Below are 10,261 nucleotides of genomic sequence, written 5' to 3' on the forward strand. Positions count from 1 at the left end.
CTTCCCAACAATATATAACCCTCAGGCTAGAAAATGCTGCCGGGTGTCCCCCAACGCTACCTACAAACGCAAGGGTAGCTTTACAAAAGGCTCCCCCTTTAAGGTTATGGACCATGACAGGCCTATTTCAAAGGAGAAGGGTAGAAACAGGCTCACAGAAGGAGAACAGGGAGCCATTGAAAAAAATAAAACTAAAAAGACTACCACCCACCATGAAAGCTGAGGCAGGAATCTTTCTCTATTCTAGACTCTACGGGGGGAGAATTCAAGCTAGTTCCAAATTTAGAGGCAATACCCAAGAATGTTTTGCTTTCCCAAACTGGTTTGAGGTGACTCTAAATGGCTATGAGTTGATTTCACATTTTGTTTTTAATTGTATTTCTTTCAATATTAGCCTACACTAATCTCTTTAGGGAGACACTGTTGAAGGGAATGAGTGCTAATGGGATGTAGATCTTCTGAGGTTAAAAGGAATGTTCTTTGTCTCTAAACAATGCCTGAGAGCTCAGCCACCATCCCCAACACTTTCTACCCATTGTCACCCCCTCGGCCCCTCCAGGGATGAAACACTGGTGCGGTCAGGGGTCTCCAGGGGTGGGGAAGGGGAGAGCTGGGGGAGACACAATTAGCCTTTATTACAGCCCAGCGGGAGAGTAATTGTTGAATACAGCAGTACTGAAGTTTAGACAAGTTCAATAGCTCCCCTAAAGTCACACAAGGACCCACAATCAAAGCAACAATGATAGTAGTTAATGTTTACCATGTGCTAAACACTTTACATGCATTGTCTTATTCCATTCCCAAAGCAACTCTTAGGAGGTAAATGCTATTTCTAATCCCATGGCACACAGCACGGGACTGAAATTTGGAGAGATTAAGTAATTGGCCTGCCTTCACAGAGCTGGCAACATGGTGAGGAATGATGACGTGTTCATTCATAAATAGTTATGGAACACCTACTGTGTGCCCACACTGTGCTGGGAGTGGGGAGAAATTGTTACGATCAAGGTGGTAGATAAGGTCCTAGCCTGTGGACTGTGGGAGAACAGAGAAGACCAGTGCTTACACTCTGTTATTTTACAAACACTTCGAGTGTTTCCTATGTGGCAGGAGAGTTGCAGCTCTGAGAACTGCTGAAGACCCCGCCAACCTTCCCCCCAACCCCCGCAACCCCAAAAATGAATCAAGGTCAGAGCTCAGGAAATGCTGGTAGAGGAACAAAGGGAAAGTCCTCATCAGAGGGATGGAGGGAAGCTAGGAGAACGCGGTGACCCAAGGGAGGAAGCCCTTCTATCAGAGGTGTCAAAGGCAGCAAGAAGTGGCCCAGGAAGTGTGGAGAGAGATGAATTGGACTAAGCGACACAGCAGCATCCTCTTGGCCACGCCTCCTCCCCAGTGAGATGGCAGCCCCCTCCGCCAGGACGCTCCCTCTTCTTCGTTCCCTTCATTCAAGTCCATCACTGGAAACGCTGCCTAAGCGATCGCCCAGCACACTGCCTTCCTGCAATACCTCCGCTAGGAGTTCCCACGGGCGATCCCTGGACCGTCCGCATCGACATCACCTGTGAATTTGTCACAGATACAAACACATGCAGCCATCTGCGGTTTGCATTTCCCTGGTTTCCAAAATAGTAAGTGAAAAATTCCAGAAATAAACAATTCCTAAGGTTTAAGTGTGCACCATTCTCACTGGTGTGATAAACTCTGCCGCTGTCCCTCAGGGGAGATGACTCACCCCCTTTCCAGTACATCCACACCTATTAGTCACTTAAGGGCAGGCTGCGTTATCAGATGGACTGTCATTGTGTGAATACCTGAGTTCAAGTCACCCTTTCTTCACTTCATCATGCAAGAGCAGTGATGCTGGGAATGCAGATCCACCAAAGAGAAGCCAGAAGCCGGCAAGTGCTTCCTTTCAGTGAAAAGGTGAAAGTTTGATACCACCCGTGGTTTCAGACTTCCAGTGGAGCTCTTAGAACATATCCTCCGCAGGTGAGGGGGACTCCTCTGGCCCCTCTGGATTAGAATTTCAGGAGGTGGGCCCCAGGAATAGGTTTTAACAAACCCTCTAGACTCTAGAGCAGGGGTCCTCAAATTACGGCCCTCGGGCCACATGCAAATACAAATATTGTATTTGTTCCCATTTTGTTTTTTTACTTCAAAATAAGATATGTGCACTGTGCATAGGAATTTGTTCATAGTTTTTTTTTTAAACTATAGTGCGGCCCTCCAACGGTCTGAGGGACAGTGAACTGGCCCCCTGTTTAAAAAGTTTGAGGACCCCTGCTCTAGGGCTTGAAAAGTTCAGAAACCACTGCTTTCTGAATCATAAAGGTGAGAGTGCCCTCGCCTGCTTAAAGCCTTTCATCAGGTTCCTGTGCCCTGCAGATGAAGTCCAAGGCCATTTTATTCATTCATTCACTCACCCATTCATTCATTCATTCATTCATTCATCCTTACCCTAGGATATTCTTCTCCATTGATTTTCAGAGAGAGTGGAAGAGAGGGGGAGAGACAGAAAGAGAGAAATATTGATGTGAGAGAGAAAGACACATCGATTGGTTGCCTCCTGCAGGTACCCTAGACTGGAATCAAACCCAAAACCCTTCAGTCCAGGGACCGATGCTCTAACCATTCAGCCAAGCCAGCCAGGACTCAAGGCCATTGTATACCTCCAAGGTCCTCCACACACTGGCTCCTGCTGACTCATAGGTCTTGTCCCTCCAGTTTCCCTAGTGACATTGGAAAAGCATTTATGCAAATAGTTAGGTCAATGCAAGGACCCAAAGTTGTGGGGTGAGGAAGCATGAGCCGGGGGGGGATCAGGGAAGTGTTCAACCCAGACGTGGAGGATGGGGAGGAGTCAGTCAGGCCAAATGGCCTGCGAGGAAGGAGAGAGGCTGAACTCGGGAACCCTAGCAAACCAGAATGGAAGGAGCGGGTAGTAAAAGAAAAGAACATCCTTGGGGTGGGCCTCATGCCAGACCACCCAAGGGCCTCAAGAAAGGGGTTTGGGCTGTTTATTTTCTAAGCACAGACTCTGCAGTGGGGAAGGTTACATCATTCCTACCTGTTTGTCCGGATCCTCTGGTCATGGTGGCACTAGCCCAGCAAGCTTGGGTTATGGTTAAGTCAAAAGTCATGGTACTGGCCGGTGTTGCTCAATGGTTAGAGTGCCGACCCTCGTACCGAAGGGTCACAGGTTCAATTCTGGGTCAGGGCACATGCCCAGGTTGTAGGCTCGATCCCTAGTTGAGGTGTGTGCCGAAGGCAGCGGATTGATGTTTCTCTCTCACATTGATGTTTATCTCTCAATCTCTCTCTGTTCCTCTCTCTTTAAAATCAATAAAAACACTTTTTTTTTTTACAGTCATGGTACTGAGTGCTAGGACACCAGGCTCTGAACTGCCATCGTCTGTGCACACTGTGTTCCAGACCTTCGTCTGCTACATGGACCCGGAAGGCCAGACCAGGCCATTGTGAGTGTCATGTTCTCTCCAGCTGAGGGATAATGAGAACACTAAAACCAATCATAGCAACACTAACATTTATCCAGCATTTTCCATGGGCCTAGGACTGTGCAACGTGCGTCACATGTGTTTTCTCCTTGAACCTTCTGACAAACATCCGATCAGGTAACTATGATTCTGCCCATTTTACGGACGAGAGAGAAGACTCAGAAACACACTAAGTAATTCGCCCAAAGTCGCCGGGGGAGGAAGTGGAAGAGATGGAATCCAAGCTCAGCCATCCCCTCACCTGCCCCATCAGATCACCGTGATCCTTTAGAAAGCTCTAAGCCTCAAAAACCGTGACTTGTGCAAGTCTAATATTTTTTTAAAAATTTTATTGACTAAATATGACACGTAGTCTTATGCAAATGTAAGATGTATGGCTTGTTACTTTGATACTAACATTTAAAAAATACATCTTTATTGATTTCAGAGAGGAAGGGAGAGGGAGAGAGAGACTGAATCATCACTGAAGAGAGAGAATCACTGATCGGCTGCTTCCTGCAAGCCCCCTACTGGGGATCGTGCCCGCAACCCGGGCATGTGCCCTGACCGGGAATGGAACCAGGACCTCCTGGTTCCTAGGTCGATGCTCAACCACTGAGCCACACTGGCCGGGCGATACTAACATTTTTGAAGCTGTTTCAGCTGCTTTGGACTTTGAACACCCCTGTGTGACCCAGGAAGGCTCCAGAGGAGGCCCGATGGACGCATCCCCGAAGGCCTGGGCGCCTCCCCAAGGCCTCTAGCAGCACAGCTCGAAGGACTCCGGGTGGGACAGAGCCGCTCCGCTCCATCCAGAGCCCTCACCAGGGTTACTCAGGCCGGACGGCATCCTGAGGTTGGTCTCCAGCCCCTCTCTCTCCTGCACCAATTCTGCTGTCATTTCCCTCACAACTCTGCCTCCCAGGCATTCAACCGACTGCCCTTTTCACAGTAAATCTGACAAATCGCCATAAAGCGACCCCCGCGCTGGCTCCTGTCCCACCAGCAAGCCTCTCACCGGCAATTTGTAGAAACTGGTCTCAGACTTGAAGAAATCAGTCACTTGTGGCCATTGGGGTGGTAGGTTTAAACATGAGGAAACGGGAGATAGGCGTAGTAGGAGCCCCCAGGGAGCAGAGAACATTCTGGAAGGAGAGGCCCCTCACATCATAGGAGCTGACCAGCGCATTTTGCAGATGAACATGCTAAGTCCAGGCTGGGGAAGGGCTGTGGACAGAGCACGTGGACGTTCTGAAGCAGGTGAGGATAGTCATTCGAGGTTCTTAGGCGCACGTTTGAAGAGTCCTTGAGCCCTAGCTTGTTTGGCTCAGTGGATAGAGCAGCGGCCCATGGACTGAGGAGTCCTGGGTTCGATTCCCTATGTACCTCGGTGGCGGGCCCTGGTCAGGACATGTGCAGAAGCAACCAAATCAACACACATCGATGTTTCTCTCTCTCTCTCCCCCTCCCTCTACTTTCTCTAAAACTCAATGGAAAAATATCATCGGATGAGGACTAACAACAAAAGAGGCATCTTCTTCTCCCCTGCTGCTAATGCACCCCCATCTCCTTCTGGCATTTTCTCTTAACCACCTTGGGTGGTCTGAGTGGTCCTAAGGCAGTTACCTACCCTCTCTTAGCCATGGAGATGCCCAAGGGAGACGAAACTGATTTTTCTCCCAGGACTTTGAGCTTTGACTGGGGTGTTCCAGGGGCAGAACGTAGAGGTGCAAGCACATTCTTTCTCGTCACTGTCCCTGGAGAGACGGAGTTGCGGATTCTCTAGACACTTGACATTACCTGTGTCAAGCCTGTCTCCCCCCTGGCCTCCCAGGTCGCCAGCAGCTCTGGGAGCTCTCCAGCATCTTAGCAAATTCTAGGATTGAATTAGTCTGTAGGCGTTTCTGTTTCTTGCAACTAAGAAGCCCTGAACGATTGACCATTCTTCAAGTTTGTCGCACGATGTCACACTGCTGTGTTCTGGGGCAAGACGACAACCACCTCCCCATCCCCAAACGGCAAAGAGACAGGAAACTAAAGCCATAACAGGGTGCAAATACAACCAAATCCCGGGCAGTAACGTCGGAGTCGCGTCTCGTGGTCTCACCTGCTGCGTATTTTGCTCTTTGATTATCTACAATTAGGGCTCATTTGTACGGGGTTCAGGCCCACCGACCAGTGGATAGCCGGCCGTCTGGATACTGCTGTCTCCACTCTGTGTATGTCCTCCTATGGAGCCCAGATAAACTCTGCACAGCTTACAGGTAACTCTTAGCTATTTTTTTTTTTTAAAGAACTCCATTTAAGAAATCATTTCTTTGTGACAAGTGCTGTTCTAAGGGGAATACCTATTTGTTTCACCATCTCAGTAGCTCCATGGGGTAGGCACTATTCTGAGCTCCATGACAGGAAGTACAAAGCTGCCTCTCAGAGATGGGGTGTGGGTGTGGTAAGTGAATTGTCAAGGTCACATAGCCAGTGGGTGGTGGGCTCAGGTATAAACCCAGTTTGGGCCAACTCCAGAGGCTTCGCTCTAAGACTCTAGGCAGAATTGTCCAGAGATGCCCCATTCAGGTGGCTGTCAATCAGAGACCCTGCCCCCGAAGGAGCAGAGGTGGGTAGCAGCATTTTTAGGGAAATTGTTGTTTGGAAAGCATATTTAACACATAATTTTGTATTTGGGAAGTAGAAAATAAACCCACCCCAATGTTTGCTTGTTTGTTTTGTTTTTTAACTTTTTTATTGATTTTTTTTTTTTTTTTTTTTTTTTCAGAAAGAGGAAGGGAGAGGGATAGAGAGATAGAAACATCAATGATGAGAATCATGGATCAGCTGCCTCCTGCACACCCTCTACTGGGGATGGAGCCCGTAACCCATGTATGTGCCCTGACGGGGAATCGAACCTTGACCTCCTGGTTCATAGAGCGATGCTCAGTGACTGAGTCATACTGGCTGGGTTTGTTTGTTAGGTGTTTAAATACAAACCAGAACCCCTTTGAGAATGAAGGGGGCTTCTGGGTTGCTGGGAAGGGCTGGGTCTGGGAGTCCCAGGCACACCAGGGTGTAGAGTCCCCATGTCACAGGTGGGGAACCTTAGCCTCAGGTAGGGAGGATCTCAGAGCAAAGAAAAGGGGGAGTTAGGATTGGAACCCTGAAAGGAAGGAAGGAAGGAAGGAAGGAAGGAAGGAAGGAAGGAAGGAAGGAAGCAGGCACCTAACCTCTGCCCAGGTGACTCTTCTGAGAGGCCGTGACCTTCCCATCTTTCAAAACTGCAACCAATATTTGCTTATTCCGGGATTCCTTTCCCAGTTAAGGGCAGCCAGCCAGCTCTGCAGCCTCGGAGCCTCCTGCTACTCGCTGTGTACTGCTCTTTTCTCATTTTCTCCTGAGTAAGAGCCCTTTGGGCTTTTCCAGGTGTGTGTGTGTGTGTGTGTGTGTGTGTGTGCTTTGTGCAGCTCCATGGTAACAGAAACTAGACCTCAGTTACCCAGAATGCACACTGAGGACGGGATTCCTACATGCACCAGTTCCTGCTCACACGGTGCCTTGCACATTAGGGGTGGCTGCACCCTCTTTTTCTCTTATGGTGGTAGATTACTTTCCTAGGGTCCCAAAACAGATCACCCCGCGCTAGGTGGCTTATAACAACAGAAATCTATACTCAGAGGTGTGGCCAGGGCCATGCCCCTCCGGAGGCTCCAGCGAGGACCCTGCTCCGCCTCTCCCAGCCTCTGGTGGGGGCCAGAGTCCTTGGTGTTCTTTGGGTCGTCCATGCATCACCACAGTCTCTGCCTTTCTCTTCATGTGGCTCTCTCCTCTGTATTTGCATGGGGTTCTGTGTCTCCTCTGCTCTCACTATGAGGACACCCGTCACTGGATGTTGGACCCACTCTCAACCAATATGACCTCATTCTATCTAATTCCATCTGCAAAAACCTGTGTCCAAACAAGGTCACATTCTGAGGTTCCTGGTGGACATGAACTCTGGGGGGCACTACTCAGCCTGGTGTAGATGGGTGAGCATGTCCAGGGCTGGGCCTGTGCAGAGATCCACCGGCCCTCAGTGCCTTGACTGTGGAGTGCACACAGTAGGCCCTCCATTATCCTGGTTAGACCCACTGCCAGGGGCAGACCGGAGCCAGGGCAGCCATGAGCTCAGCTCTCTCTCCTCCCAGCCCTCTGCACAGCAAACCACTCTCATGCATTTTCCTTCCCCTTTTCTCAGGGCTCCTTCCCGCTCCGCTCCCGCCCTCGCCGCCTTTTCTCTTTCCTTCCTCCTCCCTCCCAGCCACAAATGGCTGGACTGACAGGCCTTCGGGGCGGGAGAGGGGGGGTGTGCACACCCCATGCATTCTCGGGGTGAAGAACCCCGGTCCCATTCAGCTGCCTCCGTTTTTCTGGCTCCTTCCAAGCATTTCTTTACCCTGTGCTTTTAGGGCAAAAGGCCATCAATTAGCAACCCCCAAAAGCCGAACTAACTTCCCAGCCCTTAGTCAAATATCCTCTCTTAGCCACACATCCTTCCGATTTCTTTCTGCAGAAGTTCCAAATGAAGAGTTTCTTCATTGTAAGTGCTGATCGCATCTTCCTCTTTCTTCAGTTTCTGGATGTCAGTTTACTTTTTCTGATTAAAAAATTAATAACGTGTTGACACTTAATGAGCTTTCACTTTGTGCCAGGCTGTGTGCCAAACACATGGCACACCCCATGTCACTCTTATTTTTTATATATAATTAATCCTCATCCAAAAGTATGTTTTTCACTGACTTTAGAGGGAAGAAGACGGGGGGGGGGGGGGGGGGGGCGGGGAGCGGGGGAGAGAGACAGAGAGAGAAAGAAACATTGATGTGTGTGTGAGGAACATCTACTGGTTGCCCTATTGCTTGCATCCAGACTGGAATCGAACCTGCAACCTGGGTGGGTATGTGCCCTGACCAGGAATAAGACCTGCCACTTTTGGTGTATGGGATGACGCTCAACCAACTGAGCCACGCCGGCCAAGACCATGTCACTTATTCTTGACATGACTCCCACAGTACCGATGGGAACACTGTGGTGCTGAGCATCTGGGTAGTTGGCCCAAGGTCACGTGGCGAGGTCAAGGTGGAGTCATCAGATTCCACAGCACTTTCTCTTCATCCCGTCCGGGGGAGGAAAGGGACCCTGGGGTGCGTAACCCACCACACGGCTGCCCAGCCAGGCTTCCAGAAAATACGTAAGACCATGGAGTAACCTGTGTCCTTTCAGGGGTTAAGCAGACTCTTCCCACTTCCCCTGTCTCCTCTGAAGTCACTGGAGGGTTAAAAGGGAACCCTGCAGACAGCGACCGCCTGCAGATCCTTATAAAAAATTCTCTTGGAGTCCGTTGTTCTCATAGCAGCTGCTTTGGGCTTCTGGGTGCAATGACTTCAGCTAAGATGCAAACTTCTCACAATGTAACGAAGCTCCCGTTGGCAGGTTTCCACAGAACCTGACGGAGCACGCTGCTGGGCAGCCCCGGACAACAAGCCACAGTGTATCAAGTCAGAGCCAGACACCAGCCTCACATACCAGACACGCCAATCCCGGTAAACTTCTTGCACTTTCCTGAGCGAACCTGTTCTGCCCTGCCCCTTTGCACCTGCTGCTTCCTCTGCAGGATGCCTCCCCCTGAACCCAGTTATTTTGGGGTGAGTTTGTCCTTCAAGGCATGTTAGCACCCAGGAAGGCTTTCCCCCACCCGGCCCCACCCTGCGGGAGCCTTTATCCAAACCCTAAAGCAGCCCGATGGATCGGTTTGCAGGGGGGAGGGGCTTTACAACCTGGGTCTTGCCCCAAATCTACTAAGTCAAGATCTCTGGCCTGGAGCCTAGGGATAAGCACTTTACCAAGTTCTCCTCCTGCTCCGGGAAGACTCCCAGAACTGAATCATTGTTTCGTTTTCAACATTTTTGCTCCAGGGACTGTGTGCATTTCACGCTATCCATTCACAGGAGGGTCAGAACTACCCTAGTGAGGAAAATGCTATTATTATTCCGATTTTGCAGATAAGGCAACTGAGGCACAAAGAGGCGAAGAAGCTTGTCTAAGCTTGCCCATCGAATAAACAGCAGGGCTGGCATATCTGTGGATTTCTTTCTTTAAATCATCTCATTTAAAAATGTAAATACTTTGACTTTAATGTCAATCCTATGAGAACAGGAATTTTTCAGCTGTTTGTTCTTTTCTGGATACGTGGAGGCTAGACCAGTGCTAGGCACAGATAATCATCATTGGATATTTGTTGAATGAATGAATGATGAATGAATGAATGAATGAATGGAATGAAATCATTTAACATAAGATTGAGATGTTGGGTATGTATTTTCTTTTCTCATGATCCCCAAAAATACACCGACATAATTTATCGCCATTAAAAAGTGTGTGCCACCTAAAATCACGTCATATTTCTATCCTGGTATCTCTACTCCAGTTTGGAAAGCTCTGGGCTCCAGCTGACCTCTCTCTTGCACAGACCACAATCAATTATAGTTTTCTCTCCTAGACCCATGGTCGGCAAACTGCGGCTCTCTAGCCACATGCGGCTCTTTGGCCCCTGGAGTGTGGCTCTTCCACAAAATACCAACTTCTGCGCATGGGCCACAAAGTTTCAATCGCACTGTACGTGCACGCCCGCACGTGGTATTTTGTGGAAGAGCCACACTCCAGGAGCCAAAGAGCCGCATGTGGCTCGCGAGCTGCGGTTTGCCGACCACTGCCCTAGACTCTGAGCTCCTGGAAATAGG

The sequence above is a fragment of the Myotis yumanensis genome, unplaced genomic scaffold (genome assembly GCF_028538775.1).
Source record: "Myotis yumanensis isolate MYYU_CA2020_CCGP unplaced genomic scaffold, mMyoYum1.0.hap1 SCAF_15, whole genome shotgun sequence".
Lineage (NCBI taxonomy): Eukaryota > Metazoa > Chordata > Mammalia > Chiroptera > Vespertilionidae > Myotis > Myotis yumanensis.